This window comes from Nylanderia fulva, unplaced genomic scaffold (assembly GCF_048542155.1).
Source record: "Nylanderia fulva isolate GAGA-0341 unplaced genomic scaffold, ASM4854215v1 Scaffold16, whole genome shotgun sequence".
Lineage (NCBI taxonomy): Eukaryota > Metazoa > Arthropoda > Insecta > Hymenoptera > Formicidae > Nylanderia > Nylanderia fulva.
Window position 1 is genome coordinate 3,334,397 of NW_028189835.1, and position 16,620 is coordinate 3,351,016.

A 16,620-nucleotide genomic window follows, 5' to 3' on the forward strand; every position below is an offset into this window, starting at 1 on the left:
ATTACAGTCTTATATTGTAGATGAAAGAGACTGATAAAAAAACACGTGCATGTAAAAACCGGTCGCCATTTCTGTCGTCGGGTTAACATATAGCAATTATAACTTTCTGCCAACGTCCTGAAGGGGATGCTGCGTTACGCAACTCCCTGTTACAGGACCCCATAAACATCGCGTCCAACCCTTGCGCGCCCATAGGGATCGTAAACTAATGGTGAAGCGGTGTAGCGGAATTATATCATTCGTTGTGTTTCCGCATACCGAGATCACACATACAAAGGCTGTTGTGAGAGAATATCACGTTAGGATATCAGATATTACGAACCGCAGCCCTTCTAACATTCTAACGGCATTTGCGTCATCAGAGTTTGATAACAATGTATAATACACTCTCATCTTAACGGAAATTTCGAGTTTAGCTTATTCCGGTACTTCAAATCATTCAAATCTTTTGTGATATTATTATATTTTCACAAATATTAAATTTAAAATACGTTTACATCAGGATATCTAGATAACATTGATTTATACATAGAACAATAAATATACATAAAAAATTAAAAAGTAATAAAATTATGTCATTTTTTGGTTTTAGATTATTTTATAATCTTTTAGACTATAACTTAAAATGGAAAAATCATACACGATAATTATGATGAAATCATAATAAAATAAATCTGGAACTTTTTAACATATATTTAGAAATTCATATATCTTTAAATATTCATTTATATATATATATATGTATATACAAATTGTGTCTTGACAATCATAAAAACTCTTGTGAAAATATCTAATTACGCCACTTATTATTCTTCTGGAGTATATTTATTTTCTCTCTTCCTTATTTCACTAACAATAATTTCATACAATCTGCATTTAGCCTTTGACCTTTGTTAGCTTGACAAGTATGTACGCGAGGTTTTAGATCAAAGAGTCTTCCCATTAATGTGCAAAGCAACTACATGTTTCGCTCTTCAAGAAGTGAACTCTCTCTCTCTCATATAACAAAAGACAAGTACTATCGAAGTACCAATAAACAGAACAACTAATAGCTACTCTTTCTCTTACCTGTATTCTCGCAATAATTAAATAACAACTCGCAAAAAAAAGATGAGTTCACGGTACGTTAATATTTAATTAAATTCTGTACATTGGAGTTGATTAAAAACTGTCAAGAAGATTAATTTGAAACGCTTTTTAAATGTGCTGTCAAAAGAGTTTCGACCAAGAAATGACACACACGTACATATACATATATATATATATATATATATATATATACACGTGAAATGAATTGCAGTGTCATAATAGTAAAACCGACGACGTTGGCTCAACGGAATCGTTGTTATGACGCGCTTCCATCGTTTTTCTGCCAGATCAAAAGAGAAAGGAGATACTACTGTACCGCAATCTGTTTTCGCAATACGAGATAACGTTGCAAATTGAAATTTAGTGCAAGCCGCGGATTATCCGCCGCCTGCTGCCGAGAATTCCGTAGCTCGCGTCACCCTGCATCATAAAGGGAGGAAGGAAAGAGGGAAAATTCTGAGCAAAGACAACCATATTTCCGGATTAGACATTTAGCGAGCGCCCAACCCCCAGATGACTCTAAATCCCCGCTAATCCTCCCGTAACAACGGCATATTTTCATCGGTCGGTCCACACCCTCTTCGAGCGTGCGAAGAGTTATGAAAACGATAACTTTAACTCGCGTCGGATGAGCCCTCTATCCCCTTCTCGGTCTCCTCTTTTATTCCTCGGATGCGCTGGCGTAGAGAGAACTCTGGGAAAATGTGCCACGGGAACTATCGAACTCGCAATTTATCGGGGACCTCCGAGCAAGATGCCCTTCGAGCGATACCTTATATTCCTCGTCTTTAATTCGCACCGACGAGCGGCGGTGGATTTTTATTAAGTCCATTCTACACGATAAACTCTATAGCAACTTCACATTTTGCGAAAAATATTGTACGAGAATTTTTAATGCGAGAATGTTTAATTTCATTTTTATCCTAAGAAAGACACGTCTAGAAAGTCACGGAGAAATTTTAAACGCCGAGTCTCCGCGAAATGTCATGTTTCCGCAACAGCTGTTTTTGACAGAAGGAACGTATATGAGTTTAAAAAGTCGTATTAACAGTAAATTTTTAAATATTTATATTTTATAAAAATTCTTTATAGTTGATATAAAAGCTAATATATTTATATACATTAGGTACTAAATTTCATTTTTTCCCGTGGCCTTCGTTTAAAAATTCGCACGCAATATTTCTACCTAAAATCGTAAAAGCTTTTCGAATCCGACAGACGGTACAATCGGAAGTAATCGCGAAATTGTTCTCTCCCGAGGAAACGGAAAGCTTCCGTTACTTCTGCCATTAATACACGCCGCGGGAAAACTTTCCACTCCCTGCGCGTAACAGTCCTCCCCGAAGTAAACGTAAGCGCGTCTTCCCCGAGTCCGATCGCGGGCTGAAGTCGTCGGCGTGTAAACTGGAGCACGTCCGAAATTACTAAGTTTTCATCGGTGCCGTCGACGTCGAGGCGTCGATATATCCTTCGGGGAAGGTTTCCGTTAACCGCCGCGCGGCGAGCACTTCGAAAAGTTTATAAATACACGAGAGAAGGGGATGAAGTTCGAAAGCGCTTCCGGGGGAAAATGGACGAGTGCGGGCCGACGATAAAGGCAAAGCCACGTCCGAGGAGAGTCCCTCGGCCCGAATCAATCCTCTCTTCGGGCGCCGGCAGCCGGCGCGGTTTGTCGTGCATGAATTATCGATCGTTGCCGCGCGCAACGGTCACGCTACATTTGCCTTCCAATAATAATTAATAATCAAACGAAGCGCGGAGCGCCAGGGCCAAGCTACAAAGGACCGGATTACACGCGAGACGAGAAACGACCACGTGCAAACATCGCTGCCGGTCCGAGCATTATAATAGGATGCTGCCTCCCCTTCAACCCCCTGTCCAACCCTCCACGTGCAACTTTACGCCGTAACGTAACTTCGGGTTCCGACTTCTGTGTGCATATGCCGCGTCGTGAATAAAATCGATAAACAAGTAGTTATCGCTAAATAATTGTCGCCATTTTTTCCCCAAGTTTTTGCGAAATCATTATATAATTATATATTTTTAAAAATATTGATATTTATTTTTAATTCTTATATAATTATATAATATATTTAAAGTGATGAATTATCCCCTGTGATGTGTCAACTGCTTTATTTTGTAATTTAAAAAGCTCGATGAAAAAAGCCCTCTTCACGATACCTATTACACAAATCAACGAGAACAACTCTCACCGCTTATACAAAATGATCACCGTTTCGTAAACACTACGTCGACCAGCTTATGCACTTACGAGCATGCTTATGTTGCATGTTTGCAACGTTGCGGCTCTCTCCTCTTCAGGGACTTGCTCAGGTGCACACCTGTGGCCAATTAGTTAACGTGCATTAAAAGCGATTCAGACTGCATCCTAAAGCGAACCTCGCGTAATTGTATTTCGCGTTATTGTTGGCTCATAACACGTGTGCATAATAACGCGGTGTCTTGGTGACATTCATAAGATTTCGAGAAATATAGAAAGAAATTTGCACAGAAAGGGTCTAAATTTCGTTCGAGAGAGAACAAGTTAAAATTGATTCGATTTAAAGCTATTTAATTCTGTTGATTGATGCGCTCAACGTCCTCTTTTTCAAGAATCAAAAGAAATACTTTTTCAACTCTGAAATAATCAATACTCTCGTCAATTTCTTTTCTAGGGCATTGATTTTTGCTTTTTTTTTCAGATTGATGAAAAAATTCTAAAAGAAGACAAAGCAAACAAGAGACAGCAGAAATGAACAACAAGCTTCCGAGAATTTTTCATTCTAAAGGAAATCTCCATCGGGAAGTTTGCCACTAAACAAGCAGAGCGCTGATTTTTCATGAAATGTTCTTTGTAGAATGCAACAAAAGAAACGACGTCGCTTTTGTTTTAGATTCCAAATCAAATGCTAATATCGGTACATCTTGATTCTGCAATTGCGATTAAACGGTAGAACGAAAAGGGGGTTCGGAAAGCAACTAGTTATCCCTTGTATCGTCGAATTCGCATACCGTTGCTTTCGCAGTATTCTCATATTGCACAACTTTAGCGAATATATATATATATATACATATATACGTTCCACGGGATGTTCGTCGTCGCGCAATACGTCATCGAGCCGCTCGCGAACAATTTCACGGGGCGCTATATCTCACCGGGGGAAAACTCCCGGCAGCTGTATATTGCGAAATCGGCGAGAGATCTGCCGCAAGCTTGAAAATATAACCCCGGATATAGCGCCGTACTTTCAGTTTCCCGATGCTCCCATTTCTCGAGTTCGCGCGGATTTCGCATCCGTGAAACGACACGGAGAATCAAATTGTCTGCCACGAGATGGTTCCAGACGCACCAGAATAGATCTTTTGTCAACGCTAATTATTTATCCTCGCCGTTCGACTTTCAACAATTCTCCCGAAATCTGGAGTCAATTATTTCTGTTGGCGTTTATGAGAGAAGAGACACTTCCATGAAATAATAGATTTGTATTCTTCGCCAGAGAGAATTTAAAAAATAATAAGGAAATTAACGATTAGTTCGAGCATACTGGCTCTTATTAATATTATTCTTCGTCTTTATTAGATATGAAGTACACTACGTTTCGATACTTAAATTCAGATCCTTTTCAAGTGCTAAAATTATAAAAAATCAATAGCTAGCGACGCAAAGCTAAAACTAAATACAAGTCAATTCGTGCAAGAAGAGACAACAATGTACTTACTTAAAACAATTCTAATAAGCCACATTAAGATATAGAGATATAAATTATGATATGTTAAGCGCTGTGAACTTTAACATGTCGCTAAGACATTCTGTCAACTACTGTTACAAGACGCTAAATTATTCTAATGACCTTATCATAAACAGAGTTGAGATTGTCTGTGTCAGTTTGAAGACTGATTGCGTTTTTTTGCTTTTTAATATATAACATTTCAGCAATCTCTCTCTTACGCCCATGAAATCTCTGATTTGTAAATAATCTGAACTCGCTAAATTATTAAGCTGTTAAGCTTCTTTAATCCGTTTAAATATTCTTCAAACGTGATACAATGTTTCATTTTTTATTATTATTAAATATCATTAGGTACTTTTGCAAAATCTATTTGACATCGGAGCTATTGTTTGCTGCTTTTGAATACTTATTAAATTGCTAAATTATTAAGCTGTTATAAACTTGTTCAATTTTAATCCGTTTAAATGTACTTTAAACGTGTTACAGTTTTTAATTTTAATTTTTAAATATCATTACTTCAAAATCTATTAGACGTCGGAGGTATTGTTTGCTACCTTTGAATACTTAAAGTCGTGAAATCAAATATGCGCGGGATAAACAAAGTATATACCCGAGATATCAAGACGTGTCGTGTCTCTAATTCAGTAAGTTTATATTCCACAGGCAAGCTTGATACAAGCTTATACGAGACATTTGGAAAATTTTCAATTTTCTTTATGTCAATATTTCCTTGTGTTCATTTATATATATATATATATTATCTGCATCACACGCGCAATAGGATCGCCGAATAATCTTCCATTCGCAAAAAGGCACAAAAAATTGGAATAATCGAGCGAGGAGGGAATAAGGATTCAACTTGGCGACGAATAAAGTAACAGACAGCGGCTGCGAATTTTCAAGAGAGGTATATTCCGTTAGATGAATTTCCGCATTTCTCAGCCTTCTCTTCGAGTTGTCATTGAAAAGAACCGGGGTCCGGCGGAGCTTCTTTGTCGACAAGTTATGGCCGATGGCGCGGCACTTGGTCTTCCCTCGCGAAGAAAAATTCCGTCGCGAGAATTCGCGCTGCGAGCCAACACCGCGAGTGCAACGCCGGAAGTGCATTACTTAATTAAACTTTAGCCGCCGAGTTACGCCGGTCGTAAAAAGGAGCCGCGATATTTTCTGGATATAGAAATCACCGGGTTACTCGAAAGAAGATTAAGAGCAGCGAATCTGGATTCGGTGAGTTTTTTTTTTCTTCCCTTCTCTTTTCCTTTCTTTTTTTTTTTTTTTTTTCGTTTTTCTTTTTTGCCACGAACTGCTGTTGGGCAAACCGGGTCAACGAGATTTCGTACCCGTGGGAGTTATTTGTGCAGATCGATGACAATTCTCGGAGAGTTCTGATTATCGGTCAGAGTTCCCGAGAAGTTAAAGGACGTACTATAAAGGACAAGAGTGTATCGTAAAGCGAAGTATATGTCACCCCGGTAAATGTAATTCTACACACAGAGAAAGTTATTGCAAACATTCCCCTTGTGTTCGGTATACATTTCTATTTTATACAACGCAAGAACAACTCGAATAAAAGTCCTGTATATTTTCCTACGAAATGCGAGTAAAAGATTAACTCGTTCGCTTCAAGTTTACTAATTCTTTGGAAATTACAGCAATATTTTACCGACATAATTAAAACAGCGATGCAAAACGTTTTACAAAACATATTAAATGCGAATTCTATCTTAATTTAAAACAATATCTTCGCCATCGATCTTGATGCTTTATGACTTTTAAATAACTAAGCGGATCGCAGCCGGAATAAAGCACGTCTTTCTAAAAGAGAAAAGCACGACCGATGGAGATCGACACGGGGAGAAGATACGACGTTCAATTCCTTTAATCTTAAATGTTATTTATGGTTAGACAAAGAAATCCGAGATCCTTTACCGGCGCGACAGGGAAAAGGAGGTCGGAGCTGCCGTTGCAAGACAAATGCAGTTTGCAGCAGCTCGGAATTGATGTTCCTCGCTCGAGAGCCCCGTGTCGATCGACATGCCCGAGCGAAATTCCACAAGCGGCTTTGGGGTGGAACACCACCGTGGTTCGAGTGCGTCCGCAATTCCGCGGAAGAGGAGAGACGGATGAAGCGACGAAAGGAGAAGGACGCACCGCGAGGGAGAGAAAACGCTCGATTTCACAGCCATTGGTTCGAGAAAATGCGAGTGTACGGGGGTTGCAATTCGCGGGTGCGTTTGGAACGCGCGTATACGTGCGGTGGTCGCTGGCTGTGCAAAAGTGCCCCGTTTACGTGTGCGAGGACAGGCGGACACGTAAGTAGGTAGAATAGGGTGGAGCCGTCGCGTCAGAACCAAAGAGGTAGAGAACTCCAGCGACTTGTGCACGTGCGTGCACGAGAAAGCGACGTACGTCGCTCGTTTTAACTCCCTGTATATTCCCTTTTTTCTCCCTTTTTCCGCCCCGTCGTAGATTCCGCGATACATATAGGCGAAGTAGATCTCTCTCCGTCCTTTCTGAACAAGGAAGAAGAAGAAGAAGAGCGGGAGAGATTATATAAGAGGTATTTTTACGATGCGCACATCTCCTCAAAGGTCCTCCGGTTAAATTTTCAAGATAGCTTCTGGAAGAATATATATCCAGCTGCGCATTAATTTCTTTTCTCTTTTTTTTTTTTTGTCTTCGGTGTTCTCTGCGACTTTCGTATATATATATATATATATAGTACAGTTTGTCTCGTTCTACGAATAATTTCGTAAATTCGATTTCACGATTTTCGCAAAGTTTCGCAAAGTTTAAATTTTTAAGAGCCAAGTGGAAAATGCGCTTTCTCGAAACGCGGAGCATAATATAAATTTCACGAAACGTTCGTGTTTTCATCCTAGCGTTCTTCCGGGAATTTCCTAAATCTACGAACTGTCCGGAAATGAACGTGGAAGAACGCGAAACGATTTTCGCCGTCCGAAGTAACTTTCGTCCTGCGAGGGTCTTGAGCGTTCCTAGGCGAAGCCTACAGCATCCCCGAGGAGGTGAAACTTGGAGCGGCGGTTTGCGGCATCGGGCGGAACCGCACACGAAAAGGACAAGGAGACGAAGGGTGGGCGTATCGCACGCACGACGTGGCAGGATCCTTCTCGGTTAAATGAGGCTAACTGTCTCTCTCTCTCTCTCTCTCTCTCATCCGCCCCTTTTATCCCGTCATTCTCTCCCTCGCGGAGGTTCCTACCCTCTCTCGCTCAAAGTCGTATTCTCGCCGTGTCGAGCTCACTGGGCGCGCCCTCGCACCGACCGAAATCGATTTTGGAAAGACGAAGAGAGAACGGAGAGAACGACGAGGGCTCGCGCAAAGGAGAAAGATGCGATACAGATTACGGGACCGGCCGGGACTTCCCTCTGATCTCCTCCTGTATCGGGAGGGCACCCTCTTTCCGTAGGAGGTCGCGGCTGGTAAGCAGTGTTCTCCTTCCTACATCCCTTCTGCGTCACGGTCGCAGACGAGAAAGAGACGTGCCAAAGCGGAGCGTCCACGCACAGCGATTTTCTGGCTCGCGCCGCAGAATTGGGATCGTCGATGCGACGCGACGTGGCGCGGGCGATAGCGGATATAGGAAGGATGCCGCGAGTAATAAGCCCGGCGGTGAGAGAGATCGTCGGGGAGTAAAGGGATTTCGGTGCAAAACCGGTAAATTGGCCTTCTAATGGAGATACATGAGATGCGAGATTTTGTTAAACCGCGACTCGCCGCAGCTGTGAATTTTCATTCTAAATGAGAAGCATGAAAATAGCCTCCAGTTAATTTCTAACTACAATTTATTTCTACACGGGATCTCCTGGAGTAATATTTATTTTAATGGCATTTTTTATCAACTCGTGATTAAGTTATTTTTTAATGTTTTTTTTTTTTTTTTTTTTTTTTCAAAAGAAGGTATATAATATTATAATTATAATTCCGAAAATATTATATATAAAATCTCTCGAGTATTTCTGTGATATTATCCGCCTCTATCGATTATCCGCTTTGTTGCTTTTCCAGCTTACGTTTGTAGAGATTAATCAGATCTTCTTTTATTCATAGATACAATTTTCTTTGTGATACTCCTATAAACACGATGCGGATTAAGTACGTACGGTTTCCTTGTAATCTCGCGTATCCTAAAGAGTAGGACTTTTTCATTGAAAACGCGCGGTTCGCTTTATAAGAAAGGGCTCGTTAGTCTATGCCAGAGCGACGTCGCGTATAACAAGACGTAAACATGCTCCATTGCAGAGAAACACAAGCGGAAAGCAAAAGCTTCGCAAATTACTACGCAACGCAACGCAGTTTCAGAGTTTCATATCGATCCATTATTATTAGCCGTCGATGTTTTTCTCGCTCCGGGAAATGCAAAAAAAAAATGTTTTGAAAAGTCTACGGGACTATCTCGTAAAAAGATTAATGATCACGATTCGGCGCAATCGCGATAGCAAATATTTCGCGAGATTCTATCGATTATACGTCAGGATATATATACGCATGCAGATCACGAAAGTTGAACGTATACTGGGATTTTGTCTGATCTGAATAGATATCGAGCAGGTTGTTCTTCTTGCGCGATGGGAGGCTCAGCCTTCCTTCTCTTCCTCGAAAGAACGAGATTAAGCTCATGGCACACGAAAGTTTTATTTTTTCTGATCTAGCTACAAGATTTATTTGTTTCGCTTAGATAAAGCGAAGATAAAACTTATAATAATTACTTTTTATTTCTAAATTTTTTGCTTTTTTTTAACAAGCTTCCCGCGAGTCGAGAAATTTTTCTCCTACGATCGATCTCAATTTTCAGTCTAACGTCTACTTTGATACTTTAAGCACACAGTTAGATCGCTCTTTTTTAAAACTATTCAATCTATAATTTTGCCTAAAGCTCCTCTTTTGTATCTTTAAGTGGAAAACTGTTCGATTACTGTCTTTGAGAAATATAAAGGAGAAGCTCAGTTTTTATATAGATTTAAACCTTATCGATCTTTTAGAATCCACAAAGGGAAAATTGAAACTGAAAATGAATTGATAAAAAAATCTTTTTTATTTTCATCATCATATTTCATTTTTTATTTTGCTGACTATATTGAAATTTATTATGTCGCGTGTCGTGAGCTTTATAATATTCGCGAAAATACGTCCGTACACAGCGAAACGTTGCGTTCTGGATGAACGTTATGAGCGAGATGATCCGATTGAATTTTGAACCCAGGAGGGTCCAGCCTGCGTTTGAAGATTAGATTTTAAGCCGGTGTTCGCATCGTATATCCTGTTATATCGAACATTGAATTTTCTCCCGCCGAGAAAGGGTCGGACTTTTTTTTTCTTTCGAGCAACCTCGAATCAAAGAATATATCTCGCGTAACCGCTGGTGCGAGGATACAAACGAAATTAATCAACGAGATGTAAAATTCATTATTGCAATTCTTTATACGTCATATTGTTTAATCTACAACAAAACGATTTTTCAGAACACGTATATATATTCACAAAACTGAACTGATCTTTGTAAAACGTCAGAGAGAAGGAATCGACATATATATTAATGAAGCATCGATAAACATAATTTGAATAAAACGCAAATTTGCGAGGAAATGCAGAAATTGATAAAACGATCTTTCTAGATAATGATAAATGACTTAGTGACGTAGGGTGAAGTTTCTCTCGACGTGACTGTTGACGGGAGAGAAAAAGAGGTGAGCTTAACGATCCGCTCCTCACGATTGCCACTTACAATGTTTTCCTCCAGGAATTTCCCGCGAAGCGACGGCGCTCGCGGTCCCATCGCAAGAAGGATCAATACCGAAGCAAAGCTTCTTTTATCCCGTATCGGGACACATTCTCATCTCCTTCGGTTAGGCATGAGTACCGTATCACACAACTGAGAGAGCTCGAATAAAAGTCGTCCCTTTCTCCCGGCTGTCTAAGGCGACATTTTTGCTTTCGACGAGCCACTTCCGCTTGTATAGCGGTTATATTTCTTTTTTTCCTCTCATATTTAATATTCCCAAAATGCTCCGCTATACTTTGAAATTAAACTCACGTTTATATTCATATAGGCAAATGAATCTTGTTGCGAACTAATTTAATTTAAAAACTCGTTTTCATTGAGCGGCTCCTTTTACAAGACCGGTGAAAGGAAGGAATAATATTTTCTTCAGTTTTAGTTTTGCTTGGGAATAATTTAAGTTTCATATTTATAAAAGCACTCATAATTGCAAACTTCCCATTGATTTACCTTTATCTAGCTTAATTTAAATGAAATAATTCTAGAGTGTTTTTCGAAGAAAGGAAGAAGAATATTATTATTCTCCGCTCTCATAAAGCGACATTATTTATCCTATAGATCGCGTTTAAAAAAATGCAGCCTACTTTCGCAATTTATAAATCTCGCCGTATTACAGCCAATTTTTCTTCGCGACCGTCGATGTGTGTTTCGGGATATTCAATCAAACTTTCTCCATTTCTACACTAGAGCCTCAGGAGAGAACGATATCGTTTCTAACTTCGATGAAGTAGACGCGCGACGCGAACGAGTCGTCTCTTTAAAAAATGCAAATGCCACGCGGATATGTGCGAAATCATATTTCAAATATCCTAATGCACTGTCCGTTTCGGATGCGACACAAGCTGAATATTTGAGATGCTCGCCAGATGGATGTAAAAATAATAAGATGTCTCTCGTTACGATACGCATACATATATGTTTCCGAAAATAGAAGCGAGAAGAAGGATGTTATATATTCGATCGTAACAGCTTTATTTATTTTTAGTCGATTCGTTTCTTTCTGCAATTTTGACATTAGCACGAGAGTGCTTTTACTCTTCCTCCTAATTTTTATGATGATGTAATTTTCGTGTGTAATTTTTTTTCTTAATTAACCCCATCTTGTTTTATCTCTCTGTTTCTCCCTCTCAAATTAGAATCATTAATATTGTTATATGATTACAAAGTACGTAATTAAATAATTAAAAATTTCTAGAGAATTTCCTCATATTCGTCGAGGAACTTTGGAGTAAATTAATCTAGTAAAAAATCAATTCCATATACATATTGCTCAAAGATGATACATATAGATGAAAAGAAAATTCGAAGCACTTTATATCGTATACATTATACATTCATCGCAAATTATACGTCAATAAATAATAATGTACACACATTTTCGTGGATGAGCCAAAGTTTACGTGATATAGCAGGTAGACTTTGGCAGTTTCCTTCGAGAAGACGCGCGTTTACTTCGTCCACGGAAAATTATAACAAATTTAAATGCAAAGTTATGTTCGCCATACGGCGGGACGCATACGCAAAAGGTGTTTTCCATCTACGGGGGAGAAAGACAGGAAGCGAGAGAGAGAGAGAGAGAGACTCGTTCAAGTGTCGCGCCGTCAAGTTCGAGACGCAAAGTTAGCGCACCCGCTCGCGGTAATCAGCCGGTTGCCGAGGGAGACCGTTATGAGAAACGTGTCTGGCATGGCGTATATATCCGGCGGTAATTAAATTGTTGCGCCTACATATCCGTCTACACGGCCGCTCGCTAAGTAACCTGTCGTCGGATTACGCGGGATGTGTCTCCCCGGCTCATTCAAAATCAATCCACGTCGCGCTATCCTAATTCGAGTCCTCTCGTCGACTCGTTTCTACCTATCTCCCCACTCATCCCTCTTATTTGCAGGGGTACCGTATCGATTCGCCTCCCCGAAACGCGTTTCCGAATTTCCCGCCCGAAAATATTTCGCAACGTGACGCTTGCTCTCTCCGACTGCGCATAGTTATTCTTGCTTGAAATCGTGATATGTACAAAGCGTATGGATCAAATATATATATATATATATATATAGTATACCGTCCTCGTACTCTCCACCACCGTTATAAAAGATGGATCTCCGTAGCGAACGAGGAATGCGTGATGCGAATAGAGGAGCGAAAGAGATTATAAGAAGGAATTTTTGAAATACGTGGAAAAATTTAGGTACTGCAATGTTACTGCTATTAAAATCATATAATATACCAAATTCATTGTAGATTGTTCTGAATAGTGTCAAATAATTGTAAACCATACAAAATGTTCATAGAATCTCTTGCTATAAATAATTTGTAAAAGCAAGTACTAATTTAATGATTATATTAATATAAAGAATGATATCGATATAAAAAATGTTCTTTCTTCGGTATACTTATTTTCTACCTATATTAAAAGGAAGTCATATCAAAATTGCTCTGAGCGCTTTGCTTGCACTTGCACTGTACAGCATCTCAATCCTTGCAGTGTTTGATAATCGTATTTAAATAACTTCTCATCCAGACTAGATGTGCAAAGCTGCAGTGCTCGTGGTATCGAAACCTCAAAGGTTCCACTTTGCATCGTCAAACGTGTGTTTAAGCTTCTCGCGGCCTTTATGAATTCCTGTCCAAAGGTGAAATCGATAGAGCCTCTCAATTTTCGTCTCTTTCCTATGAAATGTTCTCGTGGCGGCTAAGCAAGAGAGGTCGAGATATAGAGAGAAAGAGGGGGGACTGTAATTCGACATGTTTCAGGATCAGGGGTCAGGTCGTAAAGTAAGCCGGGACTTGGCCATAAAATCACTCACAAAACCGCTGGTGTCCGAAGCTACGAAGAGTAACGGAGAGTAACCTGGTCTCTCGCGCTTCATTTCCTCGTTAATTTTACACGCGTTTATAGGCTGTGGCATTTTCCCTCTTTATAAAGTACGCGCACGGTATTTAACTCTCGGATGACTCTACTTTCTTTCCTCTCTCATCTTATGTTTCCTCAAAATTCACCCGAATATTGCTAGACGACCTAATTCGTGACAAAATTCAAACTGAAATTCTATCTATAATTTTATACTGTCGTGCGATACAAAAAGGATTTTAAAAATATACAGATAAAATAAAAGGGACATATTGGATTAATATATGCATTATGCATCGGAATAGATATGTAGCGCACATAAAATTATAAATAAATTTGACGTCTTGAATTTTGTAGCGAATTATATAGATCGTCTAAAGTAGAAGCTTATAATATACATCAGCTTCAAAAGTGGCGCATAAACTTGGTCTTAAACATTATAAATTTTAATGAATCAACGAATACATTAGAACACTGATTTTAGCAACATGCTTCAAAGTTGAATTACTTGCAAGATAAGTTAGTCACATGTAACGAGATAAAAAGAAAAAGTACTAATTTTGTAAATAAAGTCAGAATAGCGTAGTATCAATTTCCTAAGATAAAGTGAGAAAAATTATACAGCGTTACTTCGAACGAGAAAGTGTATCAAATAGTTAATCCTTAGTATGTGTGTGTACGTGTGTGCTTGTATGTGTACACCGGCTGTGGCCTGTATAAAACTGCTCTTCCGCACCAATGAAAAATTGCTAAATCGTGAGTTTAAAAATGTAAAATTTCAGCTGATCATTCCGAAGTTTCGCAGCGAGTAACTTCAAAATTTGTTATACTTTCGACATTAGAAAGCAACATCGAAGCAAGTATTGTAATATTCAGTATGTAATGTATACAGAAAGAGAGAGAGAAGAGAATAATGTGATGTTAAGATCAGCAAAAACAGAGTATCTAAGTTCTTCCCTCAAAAGATTTTGAATTTTCTTCTCTGAAATTTTCCCTCCCATTGCTTCGCTTTGTATCGTTCTCAGTAACCTCCAATTAATTCCCACTCGAGCGTACCATGTCGCTCATGGTTTGTTAGGTGGCTTCGCCCTGAAACGGGAGATATCAGAAACAACGGATAGCATTGTTGCCCTGGAATGTCTTGAATTTCGTCAAACAGAACGTACGTCGCGGTGCCGATACTCGGAATTCCCACTGACGGTGATTGCATTATTCCGAGCGCATCCTATTGCATGGCTGCCGGCATGAGCTTTAACCCGATATGCGGCAAACATCGAAAAGGATCTATTTCCTGATCGAGCCCTTATCGAGTAAGACAAGATTTCTCGTACGAAATTATATTGCAATGTGCATGCCATTTTTTCAAAGAAAATTAGTACTTTCAATATTTTAATGCCGCATCGAATTCTGCACATTATTCTTTCATTTTTCGGAGAATATTTTATAAAAGTGCACTTTGTTTTTAATGACAGATTTGTCGCTAAACTTTTCTTGGAGCAAAAATCAATTTTCCAAAATTCTATGGTTATTATTTTTTGTTTATATTTTTGGGGGGCTTTCAATCCTTTGCATTTTTAAATGGGCATAAAAAATTCAAGGAAATATCAGACATGAAAATAAGATTATTCGATATAATGCATTTGAGAGCTTCATGGATTAAGAGAGAAAAAAGAATATTTTACTATGTATATCATAAAATATTGTTTTTATAGAAAAGACTTTTCTTTTTACATATTAAAAAAATACGGACAAGGAAACGCGATAAGCAAAGTGTTATCTCAATATCGCCAGACGCTATTCGTCACCACGTTGATTAATCATGCAATTAGGGATAAAAGATACCGTGTACTCGGTTTTTGCGAGGGCAATATTTGTCCCGAGAGGCGTTACATCGTACGAAGCAGGATCGACACCTTGTCGACGGCACTTCATTAATCACGTGTAGGGCTTTTACACGTGCTCTCCTTTGACATACACACTTTTCTAAATACACTCGCAGAAACTTTTTGCACGAATGTACACGTTTGTCACAGGCGTCACGATGATACTTGAATATTGAAATATTGCGAATCATAAAACTTTTTTTTTCAATTTTCAAAAGAACAAAATTTGATGCTAATCTATCTCAAAAATTAAAATCAAAGATTCTAGAAGACATCTAATCTAGTGTAGTTTAAATATTTGATAAAAATACAAATAAATATAAATTTATTTACAAAATAAAATTTTTGAAAAATGTAAAAGTGTATATATAATATAATTATTAATGCTCTTCGATAATAAGGCTTTAAATTATAGACTCATGCTTTTTCTCTTGTTAACCTAATTCAAAATCCCTTGTAATCTCGCGATTGTTTTGACGAAGGGGAAAGGAACAAAGGCGACAACTCTGAAGAATTGTTCTCCGCGAGAAACGCTCGTGAGACAATAATTAGATCACCCTGTAGAGGAAACGCGTAAGGCAGGGATGGGTGGCTTAATTAGGTGATTGGCCTACCTATGTGTGTCTAGGATCGATCGATCCCCAGGACAGTTCGACTAATGCCGTTTTAATCAACCGCCCGGTATGCGGAACCTCGTTAGGCTTCGGATGCCACAGGAAAGTTCTGTGTCCTTCGACGGGCTTCGACTATTACCCTGCCCCTAATTTGATGGAATGAATAAGTAAAAGTCCTCCCTTTCGTGATACTTGAATCAGATGAAAAAGTTGTTCCTCTCTTTGTGTTTCGAAATATTTCTGTAATGCTGTTAAGTTGTTACTCGGCTCTCTCATTTAAATGAATATTGATCGATGACATTATAAAATACAATTGCGCATTGAATATTGATAGAAAATTTATGCGAACAGTTAAAAAGTACGACATTAAAATGATAATAAAGGACAAATAAAATTTACACGATCCGTTTTTCATCGTAGCATCAATTCGACATCTGTCTCATACTTTTAGAGATATATTGTTTTGAGAGATATTGTTTTTATTCAGAAAAAACCAATTTTTTTCAATTATTCAACGATTCAACGTAAATAGAAATAAACTAGAAGAGTATAGAAAATTTGTTTTTAAACAAGAGATTAATTTTGCACGAGATCAAAAATGATTTCGAATTCTAAAATGATAAATAAAGCAAACCGATGTTTTAGATAGAATAA

The 16,620-nt window shown here is 38.6% G+C and overlaps 1 protein-coding gene across 4 annotated transcripts in view; it reads right to left on the reverse strand.

Annotated features, from left to right (window-relative positions):
• The window catches only part of LOC114940351 (uncharacterized), a 75,115-nt gene that overhangs the window by 8,069 nt on the left and 50,426 nt on the right, over positions 1-16,620 (reverse strand). The window lies entirely within an intron of this gene.